Source organism: Pelodiscus sinensis, chromosome 5 (genome assembly GCF_049634645.1).
Source record: "Pelodiscus sinensis isolate JC-2024 chromosome 5, ASM4963464v1, whole genome shotgun sequence".
Taxonomy (NCBI): domain Eukaryota; kingdom Metazoa; phylum Chordata; order Testudines; family Trionychidae; genus Pelodiscus; species Pelodiscus sinensis.
Window position 1 is genome coordinate 54,808,962 of NC_134715.1, and position 19,582 is coordinate 54,828,543.

Sequence of the window (19,582 nt, forward strand, 5' to 3'; positions counted from 1 at the left end):
TACCTGCATCTCATTTTTTATGTCTCCTTTTGCAACCTAAATCAGTACTATGTAGTATTGGTGGTGATATGGTCCACATTTAATTTTTGGTCATCAAATAAAATAACAAGAAAGGTCGGTACTGTTATTCTTCCAAATCACTATTCAGTATTCTCTAACTGTGGGTAGACAAGGATATAAATTATACCACACACAATTCTTGTAACTCTGTGTACACATGAGTATTAATTTGCTTGTAGGAAAAAAAACAGGTGTTCTGTAAAGACACATACTTTTCAAAAGGTCAGTCGTGACTGTGTCTCTGCTGAGAACAAGCAACACGTTTTTAACCACATTTATCAAAGCAGGCAAAATTTTTCTGTTAGTAAAATCTAAACATATGACAGATGTGGCATCTCCATATCTCTGTAAATATAAATCTGATAAAATATTCAGTGCTCAATCAATGCAAGGCTTATGTAGTGTTCTTTAAATGGAAATCTGTCTTGTTGTAGGGTTAGCTTGCCTACTTTCCCATTTGGAATACTGTCTCATCTTTCTGATCCAGCATTACATCTCTCTGCAATTGTTTTGGAGAAATACGGCGATAATAGGGATAATCAGATGACGAAGTACATTTAGTGGGGGCCGACAGCCACCATGGGGCCCTGGGGCAAGGTGTAGGGCAGGGCTACTCAACTTTGGAAGCTCTGGGGGCCAGAATGATACTCTTAACACATGCCAAGGGCCGCAACTTAAGTGTGGCTGCATATACATTCAAATATATATGCAAATAGCTTCTTTAACAGTGACTGGCATGGATACAAAAATGAAGACAAGACTATGTCACATCACAGCCTAGTTTCCTCAGGACTGAAATATTTTGGTGGTGATTGTGTTTAGTGTATGGGTGTTGGAGGCCTGTGAAGTACCAAAAGTCAGACCACTTCTGGTGGTCCCTTCTGGCCTCAAACACTCTGTATGAATGTTGTTTGTTTGTAATTGTTTTCAAGATGGGGAAGAATGGTTCAAAGTATATGGATCTTGCCGTAAATCTTCCTTTCCCCTTTATTCTGTGCATCTTTTCCTTGAACAACATCAGAGCTGTTGTTTTTTCATTGCAATAAATTTAGCTGTCTAATGTTTTGTTTTTCAGAGCACATTCTGCTGTTAATGAATGTGATAATTTACATAGTGTCACTGTAGTATTGGCGTGGTAAATAATTTAGCGGGTTGTGGCAGGTAGATAGCTCTGAATTGTCTGTGTTACTATGGTAATACATTTGCTTAATGCAAATATTAGTCATTCTGACCATATGCATCTCTGGGCTTGTCACGTTATTTATTGGCCTTAATTTTTAGGGAGGTTGGAGGAGGGAATCTGCTTTGTAGCAATTTATTTTCAAAGCTAGTAGTCTTGTCCGGGTGGGTTAAATTTACTTACTGCCCATAGGACAAGTAGTTGACCTGCAGTTAGTGTTTTTTCTCATTTTCCTTCTCACTCACTGGCTACCACATATTCTAATATTTTTTTTTTTTTTCACACACCAGTCTGCGCTGGAAAGGAGAGAAGGGTTGTTTTGGAAATATTAGTTTAGAACCATATCTTCCCCCCCCCCCCCCCTTACCTTCACTTCCTGGCTGAGTTAAATGCTTCTAGTAAGCAGAAGGCTTAAAACAACAACAAATTGCAATCTAGCACAGTCATAATAATGAAATAGGATTTGCTTCCTTACCCCACCAACTCAAACTGGTTTTTCAAAGGAGGAGCCTAAGGGTATGAATTTCTTGAGGCCCCTGATGCTTGTCTTTGGTCAGGAACCTGCTTCAGCAGGTCTGAAAAAAAGAGGAAAATAATTTGATCTTAAATCAAACATCTAGAAGGGTTAACTATAAAGGGCTATTACAGAGATGAAATATGACTGGACACACATCTTACTGATTCTGGGAGCTCTGACTTGTTGACTTCAAAGGTTGATCATGAAAATGGCCTCCAGCTCCTTTGCAGATGTCAGCAAATATGGAAAATTATTTTAGCAGATGAGATGACTAAAATAATATTTTCTATCTGCATAGGTAATTCGGATAGCTGGCAGGAACCATATTTTAAAAATCTTCATGTAGAAGGGCCTCAAACCTTTCAGATTAAGTTGAGTTCTGTTTTTCTAACAAAGATTCAGACACTTACATAAGGAGGACAAACTTTAACAGAGACACTTTGTCTTGGGCACAATCTTCCTACCTATTCCTAATCATATGGAATAACCACATTCTTTCCTGCCAGTGATTGTATAACTATATCAGTGGTAACATGGAAAAAGTATTTCTCTCTCACACACACTCACTTTTCTGACTACAGTGCCATAATCAGAATAAACCTTCAGTTTCCATCATGTTTTCTTCATTTTACTTGTTAATCAATTTAGCAGCTTATCAATTCTTGCATGAAAGTTTATTGCCCTGTTTGTTTCTTTGCGTTGTAATCACTACTGGCCAAGGAAGCAATAAAACATACAATTTAAAAGAACGGGATAACTGGGCCAAATCCAAAGGTGTTGAGCTGTACATTTTAACAGATGCAATGGTGTGGGTGTGTGGTTTTTTTTTGTTTTGTTTTTAAGTGCGGTGAACTAAATCCATGATGTTGGAGAGCTCAGCCACTACTAGAGTTTGGTCCATTAATAATCAGGAAAGAAATAATAAAAGTAGCGAAACACAGACATGGAGAGGTTTTTGGATTGCATAGTAGCATCTGCAATCAGTGGTTAGCCTGTCGTCTTTGTTTTTTTTCTTTCCTTCTGTCTGTATGATGATGGAACACACTGTTAGTGTCTGGGTGTACGGTAAATGCGGTTACTGGATAGAATACAAAATAAGAATCTTCAGCAGCAGTGTTGTAGAACTGAAGCTCAGGAATACCAATCTGGAATTTAAGTAAACCTGGGGAAATTAATAATTGAGCAGTTAAGTTGAAACTCTCCTTGACTGAGAGACATGTGGGAATACTTGGGGTTTTTTATATACTTGGAGTTTTATAGATATAGGGAAGCAGGGAAGAATTTGGATGCTTAATGTACATTGAAACATAGAATAATTGGAGCAACTTTTCTCATGATTCTTTCTTAGTAAACAAAATATGATTTATAAAATGATTTTTACATAACTGCATACACTCCCATTCAATTTATTGTAAGAAAATATATAAAATCTCTTTTCTCCTGTGTGGGAGTCCCCTTTGTAGAGGAGTGGAAACTTGGCTTTTTGTCCTTTTGAATTTATCTCGAGGGGATACAGAGGACAAAATACATTCCCGGTGGGAAATTTTCAGAGGATCAGGAGAAAGCAGGGGCTGCTGCAAGGGCAGCACTCATGCACACCCAGTCTCACTGAAGATCAGCAAGTGCAGGCTTGCCTCTGCTCATGAGACTGCAGAAGTATGTAGGGGCTTTAAATCATACAGTGTTTACTTTTTTGAGATTCACTGAATTTTTTTGCTGGTACTGTTGACATACGGACTGCTCATGTTTTAAACCAGGACTGAAGGAAAAAGAATGGATTGTATTACAAACTGACTGTTAAAACCAGTGATAAATTGAAAGAACAAAAATGCATTTAAAAAAGCAGTGTGATTTAATGCTTCACATATAACTTGCTCTGCTAGTTATTATTGTAATTTTCTAAATGCTTTTTTTCTCCCTTTTTTTGAACAGTGGTAAATTATTTTTGATCTGTTTCCTTTTTTCCATGCCTCCTAATGGAAATTTGATTTATGGTGGCACATTGTAAGTAAAAAAGTTGTGTGAGTGTGTGTTTGACCTTTTGAAAGGTGAGTGGTGGCTGCCATGTAATACTTTCCTACTAATTAATCAGATGATTCAGGACTGGACTAATATCTGGCTATTGTGCATGTGTGAGCAGGGGAGAGGAGTGCATGGACTGCCACCCTTTGCTCTTGCCCATAACGGGAGTTCCTTCACTACCTGAATACAGGGATTGTGCTGCCAGCGGCGCATCCTGTCCCGCCAGGGCATGAGTATGCAGCAATTAATACCCCATGCCTGGCCTGTGCCAGCTGATATGGACTCATGGGGCTCAGGCTAAGGGGCTGTTTAATTGGGTATAAATGTTCAAGTTCAGGCTGCAGTCCAAGCGCTCGAAACCCTCCCACCTTGCAAAGACAGAGCCTGGGCTCCACCTGAACCCAAATGTCTATGCAGCAATCAAGCAACCCGTTGGCCTGAGCCTTTTGAGCTTGTCAGCTACACAACCCGACACAGATTTTTAATTCCAGTGTACAACTACCCCCAGTGTCCCAAAGATGAGAGAGGCAGCGAGGTTATGGCCTTATGTTCCCTTAGCCCTGTCCTGTAAATCTCTGTATGCATGCTGTACCTTCATAAGGAATGTGGCAGTGCTCATGATCTTCTGTTGTGCCTGGGGAGCTCGAAAAGGGATTGTGGCTCAGATACAATCTCTCCAGACATTCTTCTTGGACTAGTGCAGCTTGGCAAAGCTCCCAGTGCTCACTGTGGCTTAAAGCTACAATCGATCCTTTAGTATTTAGAACTTAATTATGGTTTCTCTTGCCTTTCTGCCATCACTGTCTCAATAAAGATATATTGTACAAATCAAAATTGGGCCATGCCACTTTTTCTGTCTCGTTATTTGTACTTACATTGAGACTTCTGACTGATTCAAGTGCTCAGATACCATGGTGATGGATGTAGTATAAAAATGGCATAGAATTCTACATGCTCTAAAATGTACTTTCAGTATCCCTGCAAGATAGTTTACTGCATAAAGATATAAAATGTGTGTGTTTTAAAGAAACAGGGAACCCAAGTTTGTTGTTCTGTTTGCCAAATACCCAAACACTTTAAAATCTATAGTAACTACATAACAAGGACCCAAACGTGTTTTCTCTTTCACTTTTAACTAATACTCTTCTACATTTTATTCTTACTATCCCTGTAATAAAAGACAGTCTTGGGAAGAGCAGGAACACGTGTCAAATCACAGCAAAAAAGCATCATCAAGAGCCTTAATTTCAAATTTGTGCTTATCTATTTGAAGTGTTTCAGTAGCCTACATAAGAATTGTAATTTTTCTGAAGCTTTAACATGAGTTCTGTGATTTTTTTGGGGGGGGGGAGGGGGGGCTGGAGGAAGGATTGCAGGCCTCCCCCCCCCCCCCCCCACTGCCTTTTCTTTCTTCCAGTATGATTATACTGTTTATCCCCAAATGGGGAGCACTTAACTCCAAAGTAACAATAATGCTAATGGACAAGATTCTAATATACTGTTCCCTTGTTACAGTTTAATGCCATTCTTGAAGACTAAGCATTTCAAGTGTTAATAAATTGCATTTATTGCAAAGGTAATTGGGTTTAATATTCATGACAAGGTGTTGGATATACCAGTGAATGTTACCAATGCAATAAAGTAAAATTTCAATTTATTTATCTCATTGATCTTTAAAGGGACCATGCTTTGCAAATAATGGACATAGCCACTGAAGATATACAGGCAGTCCCCGAGTTACGCGGATCCGACTTGTGTCGGATCCGCACTTACGAACGGGGCTTTCTCGCCACAGCAAAGCCTCAGAGGCGTGGGACCCCTCTGCCTCTCCGGCTTTGCTCCGGGTGTCCCTGGTCTGCTGGGGACCGTCCCCAGCAGACCAGAGGCACCAGGAGCAAAGCCACAGCAATGGTGGGGTCCCGCGCCTCTGAGGCTTTGCCACAGCAAAGCCTCAGAGGCGCGGCACCCCGCTGCCGCTGTGGCATTGCTCCCCGTGTCCTTGGTCTGCTGGGGGGGGGGGCGCAGCTAGTGCGCGCCCTCCCTCCCCCCAGCAGACCAGGCTTTTGTTGTGGACCCTGGGGTAGAGCAGCTGGGGTGCTGCCGGGTTGGTCCTGCAGGGACCTACCTGACAGCCCAGCTGTTCTGTCCCAGGCTCGAGATTCAGCCGCTGTTGAAACTGATCAGTGGCTGATTCCAGGAAGCTGGGGGCAGAGCAATTCTGCCTCCAGCTTCCTGTAGTCAGCCCCTGGTCAGTTTCAGCAGCAGCGGCTGAATCTGGAGCCAGTTCCGACTTACATACAAATTCAACTTAAGAACAAACCTATAGTCCCTATCTTGTACGTAACCCGGGGACTGCCTGTATTTGAAAACTGTTGCCATGTCCACCCCCTTGGTATTCTTTTTCCAGGCTAAACAACCCCACTTCTTTCAATCTTACCTCATAGCTCGTGATTTCTAAGCCTTTAATCGCTCGATTTCTCTGATTTCTTTTTATGTCCAGATCTTTCCTGAAATGTACACCGTATGCCTGTTGAGAGCTAATTAGTGTGGAGTAGAGCAGAATTATTTCTTGTGTCTTCCTTACAACTTCCCTGTTAACACATTTCTGAATTATGTTTGCCTTTTTTGCAACACTGTTCACTTATATATAGCTTGTGATTCATCATGAGCCCTTTCTGCAGTACTCCTTCCTAGGCAGTTTTTTCCAATTTTGTATGTGTGCAGTTGCTATTTCCTAAAATGAGTACAGATTGAACCTCTGTAAACCTGGACTCTCTGGGCCTACAACATCCGTGTTCCTGGACCAGGCAGGTCCAACCTGTACTTGGCATTTAGTCTTACAGAATTTCATCTGTTTTCTTCAGACCATTTCTTTAGTTTGTCCAGATCCTTTTGAATTTTAAATCTATTTTCCAAAGCACATGTAACCACTCCCAGCTTGATATCATCTGTAAACTTTATAAGTGTGCTCTCTCTGCCATTATCTAAATCACTGTTGAGGATACTGAACAGAACTAGACCCAGAACTGATCCCTGTGGGATCCCATTCAATTTGGCCATCTTGACTGTTAAGTACTGATAACTATTCTCTGGCAACAGTTTTGCAACCTGTTATATATCTACTGTGTCTAGCTCCATCTGGGTTGTATTCCCCCCCTCCCCCTTTTTATAGGTCATGTGACATGGTATTAAAAGCCTTACTAAAGTCAAGATATACCACATATACTGCTTCCTAAAGCCCTCACCCCCCCATCCCAGATGGTTTGTTACCCTGTAAAGAAAGATGTTAGATTGGTTTGACACCATTTGTTCTCTCCAAAACTATGTGGTTACTTATCATTTTATTGTCTTCTAGATGTTTGCAAATTGATTGCTTAATTATTTGCTCCTTTATGTTTCTGGGTATTGAAATTAAGATAACCTTTAGTGTTTATAGCTGAGATTATTAGGGTTATGCTGTAATCTGAGCAAAGCCTGTACTTCATTGTGTCTTCCAGGGAAGATTGCAGCTTTATCAAATGCACAAAGCTGCCATCTGTTCTGGAGTCCACTTTATAAGCATTTAACTCTTAAGATGTGGGTTGTCCCCTATGCAGCCACGGTGTGTTCTGTAACCTGGACTTCTAGAAATGCATCTACTGACCTCTAGATAATGTACACAATTACTTCATGCCCATATGCATCGATGTTTCATCAGCTATATGCTTTTGAACATGTTGAGAGTTCGTCTTCACTTTTTCAACTGCTATATCTTTCAGCCTTGATTTGTATGCTTCTAATTAGTCAGCTGATTTTCCTGCAGAAAGTTAGAGAGCATTTGCTGGTCTTGTTAATCCTAAAGTTGGACATTGGTTCAAAGCAAGTAATAATACACTTAACATTAGCCTCTAGTCTGTGTGTGTGTGTGTGTAGTATCCCTCTTCATTAAATATAAAGTCTGATGTGGTAACCAAGTTTATTTGCATAAACTGTGTTTCTCCAGCATTCTTAACAGCTTCATTAAGTATGTCTAAAACTTGCTCTGGTGACTGGCTTGTAAGGCTTTCTGATTTCTGTATGTCAGTGCAGTCCAGAGACTTGGTGTTCTGAAGCCTTTTCATGTAGTTGGCTGCTGATCAGTCTCTTCTCCAGCTTTTATCAGTGGGATCTTTCCTTCTTTGTAAGCTTTTTCCCCCCAGTAGCTGTTTTTCGTGACTTTAATAAATGGGAAAAGTTTGACTGATAAACATCAGGAATTGCTTTTAGGCTGTGAAGACACTATTTTTTCAGTAGGCAGCTGTATTTGTGCTCCAAGCTGTTTGGATGTGAATATACCACATGAACCTTCAAATGACATGTTGGTACATTCTTGGTATGTTCTTCATCTTGGTTGGTTTGGTATATTTTTGGAAGGGGAGTGTTTAAAAAAAAAATCCCTGAGTATCACCTTCCCGGAGCAGCTGCTCCCACAGACTCCAAGGGCCACAGACTAGCCTGTCCTGAACCAGAGTTTATGGTTTCCCCAAAATTCCACATAGACCCCTAAATTACTGGCTATCTCCTCCCTTTCAATTGGACTCTAGCGGAAAAACCTGTCTTGCTCTACAGTTTTATTCTGCTTTTGGGGAGCAATAATTTACCAGGGCTCCTAGGATTTACTGTGATGACTGAGGCAGTGGAAAGCTCTAAAGTGCTGCAAATCTCTCTGCCTTGTTCCCCATGAGCCCCCCCTCCGCCATCTAGCGAAGAGCTGGGACAACTCTTCTCTACTCTAGGCCCTGCCCTTCTCTTGCTCTGCCCCCACCTATCTCTCACCCTTCCTCTTAGCAATGTGACCAGGGGAACTAGCTTAGTCAGGGGGCAGCACTACCAGCAAGGGCCACCTCCCAATACTCATTGACAGTGGTGGGGTAAGCGGAGCAGTGTGGCCCCAGCTTTTAAAAAAAAAAAAATATCCTAGCCATGTCGCTCTGCTTCACATGGGTGAGTGCAGGGCAGTCCCGCCTCTCCCTCAAGTGATGCATCCGGAGGAATGCACAAGCTGGGGCCATTGTTCTGCTTGCCCTGCTGCAGCTGGTGAATGCAGGGAGAGGAGGCAGACGCCTGTTGTGAGCTCCAGACTCCCTCTCTCCCACTAGTCCCATTGCCTGCTGCTGCCTGATTCCTTGCCCCTCCCATCTGTGGCCTTTAGGGGGCATGTTCCACTCTCAGGCATCACCTATGCCTCTAGGGAATATTGGTCCTCTGACTCAGTTTCACTGATCACGATACAGGGAGCACGCATATTGCAGTTACAACATTCAGGATCAAATAAGTGTGTTTGAGAAGACTGGGTAATTCCAGGTGCTGACTGGCGTTAATTATTTAGAAACAGTTTTATAATGTTTGCCATATTAAAAATTGATAATGAGTTGTGATAGAAGTAAAATTGTGTGTAAGAAAGGCAGGGTGGAATAGGAATAGTAGATAACAGAAGAAAAGAGGCATACAAAATTGATAATTGAAAGATTGCACTTTTAGCATTAATAGTGGGCTGGTTTGGGAACTTGTACAGCAGTTTACTGTACAAGTACTGTACTGTGATATTCCGTAATCCCTAACTCATCTGCCAAAATATAAAAATTGATTGACACTTTGCCTTTCATTGACAGTTAGTACTCCTGTATTTTCCAGGTCTCCATAATTTCCTGACCATTTTTTTTCCTTTTGAAAGAGAACAGGACAGAATTCTTATAATCTGTGGGTAAAATTTTGGATAATTAACTGAGGATTCCGTTTGCCGTTTTGGGCTACCACTAATTTCAGTCCTTGTTGAGATCTTTTGACATTGCATGTTTGTTCAGCTGACTGTCAGTGCTCATGTTAAATTTGTCTAGCAAGACAATAAGCATGTTATATAATTCCAGATTTTTCCACCAATTTACAAAGAAATCCTAAAGGAGAATTACCAGACTCATTTAAAAAAAAAAAAAGTGTTACATTTCAGGAAAAAAAAAGGATTTTACAATTGCTTATTTTCATGCCACAGACTGAGGGGGAAGGGGTAGCAGAGCTGTGAAGCAGCAGTGGTTCCAAGGGGCATCCTTGTTAATTCAACAAATTTTTTTGGACGCCTGCATGCTGGAGCAAGATCAAACTTTTACAGGATGCACTTTGCCCCCCATCCTCTCCTCCTATGGCAGCAAGGCACAGGATTCAGTCCCCTTTCCCAGGGTCATGAAATAATTTTTATCATCAAAAGGGGATAGGAGTGCAATGAAGTTTGAGAACCCCTGCTCTGGTGGGAGTTGCCTTTTTATCCTTTTCTCTAACTAGACAGGAAAGGCAGCTGCTCCACTTGGATTCTCTCTCGCAGCTTCAATGATAAGATTGCAAACAAATATTAAATATGATGTAATAAACCAGAAAGTGGTTACCCTGGAACGTTGTATTAGCTTTTTAAACACATGTATAAAGAAAATGACTTCTGAAAAGAAGTGAATAAATATCCCAGACTTGTTAGTCATTGCTACAATAATAGTCATGGTGTTTCTTTTTCACCTCTCATTCTTAAAACAAGGAGCATCTCTGAAGACAGCATCTTTTTGAGTTGCTGCAACATTTCAACTGTTCCCTAATTTGATTATTTGGCTCTTTCTTTTCTCCCTGGTTACGCAGTTGGCAACATGTGTGATTGAGGTGCTCTGGCTGCCAGCCAAATTGATTAATATTGCTTTTCCCAGACTATTCATGTGCCTTGTTCTCAAGGCAGAGATAGTCACAAGACCAGAAGATAGCATGATATTAATCATTTTCTAGGATGCTGACTACTGTAATGAGGGAGAAATGTACAAGCATAACTTGTTCTTGTGACCATGTTAATAGTACAGTCTTGCATGACACATTCATTTGTGCTCACAAGTATGAACAGCTCCACAATATTCTTGTATGCAAAGTACAATATTTGCACTCTTGGTTGGTGCAGACTAGAAAAATGGCTTATTTTCTACAAAGGATACTAAAAGTAAATGGAACCAGATTTTCTAACTGGTGGTTTGTTTGGTTTTTTTTGCACTAAGCTTTATGAAAATATTAGTGATTTCAAAGGGAAAAACACTTTCTGGCTGCCAGTAAAGTAAATTGGAATTGTAGGGCAACGCTTTCCCCCTTTCCCTTTTAGAATAGTCTCAGTCCTTCCTAACTAGTGTTCTTTAACTATCCTCCTTACATAAAGTGATCAGCCTACAATGGCAATATTGAGGATAAAAATACATCTTTTAAAAAATTTGACAAACATTAGAAAAATGCACAATATGGTCAGTCTGTGTGCCTCAACTTTGATTTCCCTCTTTTGTTCGTCATATATTTGAAAAGACCAGTCCTTGTATTTCACAGAAATTGACTTGAAGAGCCACTGGGGCCTCCTTCCAATGCTTTGTCTTATCTAGCATTAGTAAGTCTGCATTATTATGTAAGGGCAGACTTTCAAAAGTAAAAACTAGTTGCTAGGTATCTTTCTGCCATGTCCCCGTGAACCTCCTGAAAACAGTAGACCCTTTGGGTATGTCTACACTACCACCCTAGTTCGAACTAGGATGGTTAATGTAGGCAACCGAAGTTGCAAATGAAGCCCGGGATTTGAATTTCCCGGGCTTCATTTGCATCTTGCCGGGCGCCGCCATTTTTAAATGTCCGCTAGTTCAGACTCCGTGCCTTTGGCTACACGCAGCAAGGACTAGGTAGTTCGGATAAGGCTTCCTACTAGGGTAGTAGTGTAGACATACCCTTTTTGTCTTTAAAAGTATGTTGCCTATAGGATTCCGTAGTTTATCTTCCACTGTTCGTCGGAAGGTAATATATTTGCATTGCTGGGTAGGCCAGTGCAGTTTAGAAAAATAGCATATCTTCCAGGAAGTGCATAGTAATATACTAGTCTTCCAACTGCTAGAGTGGGTGTCCTACAAACTGTCTCACTGACTACACAACCCTGATTCATTCCCTAGATTCTGTGCATGGAATGAGGCAGTAGTCCTGTGGGGGAGAAGTTGTGAATTATGTACTCCTATGCTATTCCATCACACACATGCGCAAGGGGGCTAAATTAAAATTGCACTGGCTAGCTTTCTATTTTGTCACTTCGAAACATTTGAGTGCTTGACTTTACAGCATAAAATAAAAAAGTTCTGGATTAAAACCATTTTTCCTCAAAATTTTATTATTGTTTTATTGTATATAAGCCCTTTTTTATGGGTAAAAACAAATTTCATTATGTGGAACTGCATCTCCCCTCCCCATCCACCTTTCCACCCCATGCATCACTAACTACATTAGCTGGCAACAGGAGAAGGCTATTACTGGGTTTGGAAATGGACTGCTGAGGCTGAGTGCTTGGTTTGCAGTGGGAGTTGTGGGTGACCATTCAGGATCATTCTCTCCCCTTCCTAGGGATACTGTCGTCTTCTGATGTTCCCAGTGCAGTCTATGCTGCACTTCAGTGATAGTGTAGGCCTGACCTTACACTAGAAGGTTGATGTTCAGTTGATTGTTTTGCCATGCTGCCCACGTTTTGCTGCTAGATCAAGTGACAGAAAAGAAACAATGACTTTTCATGAGCTTTTATCTCTGCCAAACTTAAAATTCAGGACAAAGTAAAGGCACTTTGCTGGCCCTAGGACTTTGTGAATTTCAAGGGCCTGATGCAAACCACTGGAAGATGGAGAACGTAAGGGTTTTTTTATAATAGAAAGTATTAAGAAACCTAAATAAATGAGTTGCTACCAGCTCTCCCCAGAAATAATCTGTATTTAGTGTAAAATGTACAGTTTTAAGAGCTCTGCACCAGCTACTTTTGCTGAAATATGTATGACTCACTTCTGCCATTCTGCAGCATAATGAGACATCCTTGTGCTAAATGTTACTTGTTTTTCAGTTATGCCATGTCATAGCACTCTACTAGATGTGTGTCTCTTCCATAGTGCATTATTGTGAACATAACTAGAAAAAGCTTATTTAGTTCAGTTGAGAATTCAAGGCAAAGAGACCACTCATTAAACTGATGTGATTGACTATAACATGTTATCACTTTAGGATATGAGAGAGAATCGTTTTGAATTGGATAAATATGTTGGGATGATTACAGAAGCTAATCTCCCTAAAAGAAGCAACCTTCAGTAGCTGCAGGATGAAAAGAAGTAAATGACAGTAGATTTACACATGGATTTAAACCATCTAGTCAATAACTACAATCCATTTGCTGTAAACATAATATTGATAAGTGTGCTGGGATTTCCTGAGCTAAGCTATAATTACTTTAAAGAAAAACACACTTTACAGAAAATTAATAGGATGTAACATTGCTATAAAGCAAAATAGTTACGTTCCCCTTTTTGGTGGGGGTGACTGTGGTAGAAACTTGGTATGCCAAATGAGATGCTAAGGGGAAAATGAATTTGCTCTTGTAAATTATATTAAATTTAGTATAGTCAAAACAGAAGCTCTGCTTGATATGATGCTTATTATAGCAATTGGGCTTGAGAGGTCAACTTTTATTATTTTAATTGTAAGCCTGTTGTAAGAGCAAAAACTTCAGACCTCTTTAGTCCTGTCTCTGAGGCCAGGTCAACATTACAGATGTATATCATAATACCCTGAGGGGTATAAAAATCCACACATGGGAATTATGTAGTTGTACTGACCCACAGCATAGATAGCTGTGTTGATGGAAGACTGTCTCTCAGGGTGTGTCTAGACTACATGCCTCCTTCGACGGAGGCATGTAGATTAGCCAGATCGGAAGAGGGAAATGAAGCCGCGATTAAAATAATCGCGGCTTCATTTAAATTTAAATGGCTGCCCCGATCTGCCGATCAGCTGTTTGTCGGCAGATCGGGGGAGTCTGGACGCGATGCCCCGACAAAGAAGCCTTTCTTCATCGACACAGGTAAACCTGGTTTCACGAGGCTTACCTGTGTCGATGAAGAAAGGCTTCTTTGTCGGGGCATCGCGTCCAGACTCCCCCGATCTGCCGACAAACAGCTGATCGGCAGATCGGGGCAGCCATTTAAATTTAAATGAAGCCGCGATTATTTTAATCGCGGCTTCATTTCCCTCTTCTGATCTGGCTAGTCTACATGCCTCCGTCGAAGGAGGCATGTAGTCTAGACACACCCTCACTGACACAGCTGTCACCTCTTAGGGAGGTGGATTAACTACCTTTCCCCATGGTGTAGTAGCTGTAGTGCTGTATGTGAACACAAGCCCTGAGTGTTAATCTTGTTAAAGGGAGTTAAAATAGTAGATAACTTGAACCTGATAAATCTTTTTGATCTAATGGAGGCAGCTCTTTTTAGGGGATACTTACTGCTTATGGTTAACCAGTGGCCTGGCTGGACTGGAATAGCCCCCTCCTGCCCCTTTTTAAGCATAATGAGAATAGGAGTGGGTATGTATGTGTGAGAGAGTCAGTGGAGATCATATCTATAAGTGGTGTCCCAAGCATAGGAGTTTTCACAGCTTCATACATCTCCATGTCAGGAAGGTTTTCGTGCTATTCAATCTAAATATATTCCCTTTAATATCATCATATGACTTCTGGTTAACTATCCCCTCTTACTATTCGAAATAACTCCATTGGAGTTTTCCTTGTCAGTTCCACGACTCTAATGGATTTCTGCCTGCTTACATCACAGGTGAGTTTTGCCCCAAAGACTTACCACCTCATAAGGTTCCAGAATCTGTGGTAGAAAGGAACATCATTTTTCTAAGGGATTAAGCAGATCATTTTGATGTCTTTTTCTTAAACCACCAGAACCCACTAAGTTAAACAATTTCTGTTTAATGTCTCGTGACTGTTCTCTTCTCCTCCATTCCCCCCCCCCCCCCCACGTTGTAATGAGCATGTTCTGGTTTGTTTTTCCTTTACACTATATTAATACCTAGATTCTTTTCTTTTGTAAGGGTAGCTTGTCATGCAGTTACTTGTTTTATCCCCCTAGGGGCTGCTCTTTCTCTATAATATCTCAGTATCTCCAGTATGATATTTTAATCTAGAGTGTGTTTACATGTAATGAATGTTTTGCTGATACAACTCAACAGAAGAAAGTTCTCTTTTGATCTCAGACATATTAATGCTGTTCATCTTGCTGACTGTGTTCTTATCAGAACATTCTGGAGTGATACAGGAGTGAATCATCAGAGTTATGGCCTTGTAACTGAATAAAAGGAAATGAGACCTAGCTAGATTATTTTATTAAGCTTATAGTTCGGACTGAATCTTTATAAACTAATTATTAAAAAAAATTATCCTCCCCCTCCCTTCCTGGTTTAACATTCTAACACTTCTTTTTTGTTGTACTTATTGTCAGCTTTTCACTGAAAGGAAACCTACATTATGTTCTGATTGTGTGTTACTGCTAGATGGTAGAGAATAAACACAGATTCAAAACTTGGGTTTTAAGAGCAGTGGCTGCAACTTTATTAATAGACTCGAAAAAGCTTTGTATGTGATCTGAACTAACAACTGCTACCAAATCATCCAATTTATTGAGGCCTTTTTTCAATAGGCCCAACTAGCAAATAGGAGCTGAAGTACCGAAGGACAACAAGCCCCACCTCATACGTCCATGCATGATTATGAATAGAATAAGTGTATGTTGATAGCAGTGTGTTAATGCTGTCTCTCATCGGTGGTAACTGCAGTCCAATTTAGGTAATCTATTTCTTTCTGAGCTCAAATGTGTGATGTGGTTGTTTATACCTTCAGGGACTTTGCCACAGGAACACTGGTGAATTCATGCTATTTGTCTGTCACAGAGCTCTGCTATTCACAAAAGAATGTGAGCAGTAAACAGATATGTCCTTGTGGCCCATCAGGTGTGCCTAAGGAGGAGTCTCTGTAAAGTTGTAAACTATTCAGTTTTTGCTTACTCACTTCAGTTTCTTTAACCCTTATCCTGCAATTGTCCACCATTGCTAGTAGCTTCACACCCTCCTAAACACACTACAGTGCAGTTTTGGACTAGCCATACAGTTCTGTCAAATCAGCCAAAATTCTTCCTTATTCTGACCCATCCTGTTCAGATCACTAAATAATCAGGATCTCTGAGAGCCTGTGTTCGAGCATGCAAAGCATTGGTGTGAGCTAATCCAACATACCAGCACATCGAAGCTATGCAAGTAACAAACTGAAGCTGTGAGCCCTACATCTTCCTTGCCACCTACTTCTTAGTAGGTGGTTGATTTGACTTGTCTACATCAAGGTAAAAACTATAGTACCTTGTCTCTGTGGCTTTTACATTATGCTAGCTATAGCCATGTAAAAACTCCACCTTTGCAGTGATGGAATAAATTGGCTTTACACAAGATTCATATCAATGGGCCAAAGGAAGCTGGCCGTATCAAAAGATATACCGTTAAAGCTGTGTTGAAAATACCTGTTACTGGGATCCAGGAATTAAACCCACTAGCAAACTCTGCATGCTATATATCTTCGACCATAATATTTCTGATCTGTTCTTTATGCTCTGTTTAGACAGGCCTTCACTATCACCCGTATTGATTTCTGTAATCCTCCTCCTATGACTTCCCAATTTTCCTGTTGGATTTAGAGCAACAGTTCTTAAACTGTGGGTCAGGCCCCCAAAGTGGGTCATGACCTAAGTTCCCTATCAGCTACATGGTTGTGTGGCCACACAGCCATCTAGTTAGCACTGCACTGGTGCTCAAGGAATCCACCCTAGGTGGGGACCTGTCAGCCAGAGAAGGGCTGTCCCAGCCCCAACCCAATCTGGCCTCTGATCTGCCATGGCCAAGGGAAATTTAGCTTGAACCTGGTGCCTCTCCCCCAGCCAAATGCAGCTGGGATGTCCTGTGGAAGATGTGATATATCTTGACTTTAGTAAGGCTTTTCATACTGCCTTGCTTGATTTTCTTATAAATAAACTAAGGACATGCAACCTACATGGAGCTACTTTATGGGATCATAAATGCTTGAAAAACCATTCCTACAAAGTAGTTACCAGTGGTTCACAGTCAAGTTGGAAGGGAATATTGAGTGGGGTCCCACAGGGATCAGATCTGAGTCTAGATCTGTTCAGTATCAGAGGGGTAGCCGTGTTAGTCTGAATCTGTAAAAGCGGCGAGGAGTCCTGTGGCATCTTATAGACTAACTGAAGTGTAGGAGCATAAGATTTCATGGGCAAAGACCCACTTCATCAGATGCATGTAGTGGAAATTTCCAGAGGCAGGTATAAATATGCAGGCCAGAATCAGGCTGGGGATGACGAGGTGGATCCAATCAGGGAGGATGATGCCCACTTCTAGTAGCTGATCTGGAGGTGTTATTTCCAAGAGAGGAGAAGCTGCTTTTGTAGTTAGCTAGCCATTCACAGACTGCATATTTATACCTGCCTCTGGAAATTTCCACTACATGCATCTGACGAAGTGGGTCTGCCCGCGAGAGCTTATGCTCCTACACTTCAGTTAGTCTATAAGGTGCCACAGGACTCCTCGCTGCTTTTGTAGATCTGTTCAGTAACTTTAGTAATTATTTAGCTATTGGCATAGAGAGCACACTTACAAAGTTTACAGATGATACCAAACTGGGAGAGATTGCAAGTGTTTTGGAAGATTAAAATTCAAACTGATCTTGACAGACTGGAGAAATGATCTGAAGTAAACAGGATGAAATTCAATAACAAATGCAAAATACCCTTTTCAGGAAGCCATAAGCTGTTGCACATATTCAAACTAAGAAGTGACTGCCTAGGAAGGTGTATTGCAGAGAGGGATCTGGAGTGAAGAGTATAACCAGGGCTCGGCAAACTACGTACAACCTGGAAGAGCTGGGTTCGCCGGACAGTGCGGCTGGTGAGAGGGGCTTGCTGCGGCTCGGTGAGCCCTGAGTATAACAGCTTTTTTATTTTTTTTTTAATTTTTTTTTTTTTTAAAACACAGAGGGTATGTCTACACTACCCCGCTAGTTCGAACTAGCGGTGTAATGTATGCATACCGAACTTGCTAATGAAGCCCGGGATTTGAATTTCCCGGGCTTTATTAGCATAAAGCCGGCTAGTGTGAACCCCGTGCCGCGCGGCTACACGCGGCACGGGCTAGATAGTTCGAACTAGCTAGCTATTCCGAACTATCTAGCCCGTGCCGCGTGTAGCCGCGCGGCACGGGGTTCGCACTAGCTGGCTTTTAAAAATGGCGGCGCCGGTTTTATGCTAATGAAGCCCGGGAAATTCAAATCCCGGGCTTCATTAGCAAGTTCGGTATGCATACATTACCCCGCTAGTTCGAACTAGCGGGGTAGTATAGACATACCCTAACAAAATGCTGAGCGATATTAACAGGAATGTTATAAGCGAGGTACAAGAAATAATTTTTCTGCTTTACTTTAGGCTGATTAGGCCTCAACTGGAATACTTTGTCCATTTCATGCAAGATGTGAACCAACTGGAAAAAGTCCAGAGAAGAGCAACAAAAATTATTAAAGGTCTAGAAAACATGGCCTATGAGGAGAGATTTAAAGAACTGGATTTATTTAGTTTGGAGAAGAGTGAAGGGAAGGACATGGCAACAGTTTTTAAGTACCTAAAAAGGTCACTCCAAGGAGGAAGGAGAAAAATTGTTCTTCTTAGCGTCTAAAGGTAGGACAAGAAGCAATAGACTTAAAATAAGCAAGGGAAGTTAAGGTTGGACATTAGGAAAAACTTCTAAACGTGGTCAGGATGGTTAAGCACTGGAATCAATTGCCCAGGGAGGTTGTAGAATCTCTATCATTTGGCGGTTTTTAAGAGCAGGTTTGGAAACTCCTATGTGGGTATCTAGATCTGTGGCTCTCAATCTTTTCAGGATGTTGTATCCCTTTCATGAATCTGATTTGTCCTCACTTGAAAAAACCAGACACACAAATATGGACGTGTCACAGCACTGCTACTGAAAATTGCTTACTTTCTAATTTTTAGCATGTAACCACAATATATGTTAATTGCAATATAAATATCGTGTTTAGATTTCAGCGTATAGCGTATATTGAGCAATATAAACAAGTGATTGTATGGAATTTTAGTGTGTAGTGATTTTGCTAATGCTTTTTATGTAGCCTACTGTAAAACTAGTCCAATATCTAGATGAGTCGATGTACCCTGTGGAAGACTTCTGCACACCCCCAGGGACAATGTACCTCTGGTTAAGAACCATTGGGATAATACTTAAGCTTGCTTTTGAGTGCAGAGGGCTGCATTAGAACGGTGTTTCTCAACCAGTGGTACGAGTACCCTTAGGGGCACTTAAGAGAAGACTGGGGTATATCAACACAACTGAAATTTGGAGAAAACTGAATTTTTGTTTTAAGTTTTAATCCCCTGCCCGGCTACAATTAAGTTGTTTAAACAAACGTGTTGTAATGGTAGAAAATTTTTGTGTGTCTGAAAACTATAGGTACTGGGGGTACTTAACTTTTTTTTAAAGGTGTACTTCTAGTTGAGAAACACTGCACTAGAAAACCCTAATGAGAGCCCTTCCATTTTGTACTTCATAATAAGTAGGAAAGGAAGGCATGAGATTTTCATGTAGAGAACTAACTTAATTCAAGGAAAAGTTTTTTTTAATTTGTTTTTCATTTATATTAACTGTTCCACTAAGTTATTTCTTTATCACCTATGCCTCCATCATCCCACTAAACTCATCCAGAGTTCTAGTTCAAAAACCTGTGATAATTCTCTAATCATGCTACTTCTTGCAAATGATTTGAGGGGCAACTTCAAAAAGGAAAATGCAGAGAGAGAATGTATCTGTTGTTTTCCTGAATTATTTTGGTTTATATGTTAAAAAGTGTCATTCCA

At 40.9% G+C, this 19,582-nt stretch overlaps 1 protein-coding gene across 12 annotated transcripts in view; it reads left to right on the forward strand.

Annotated features, from left to right (window-relative positions):
- FHIP1A (FHF complex subunit HOOK interacting protein 1A) overlaps window positions 1–19,582 on the forward strand; it is a 136,317-nt gene that overhangs the window by 30,281 nt on the left and 86,454 nt on the right. The window contains exon 1 of one of the 12 annotated variants that reach the window (XM_075930048.1): window positions 18,108–18,385. The exons of the other annotated variants lie outside the window; for them this stretch is intronic. The gene's annotated coding sequence lies outside the window, so the exon portion shown is untranslated. Of the gene's footprint in view, window positions 1–18,107; window positions 18,386–19,582 lie in introns of those variants that run through there. 12 annotated transcript variants of the gene reach the window in all.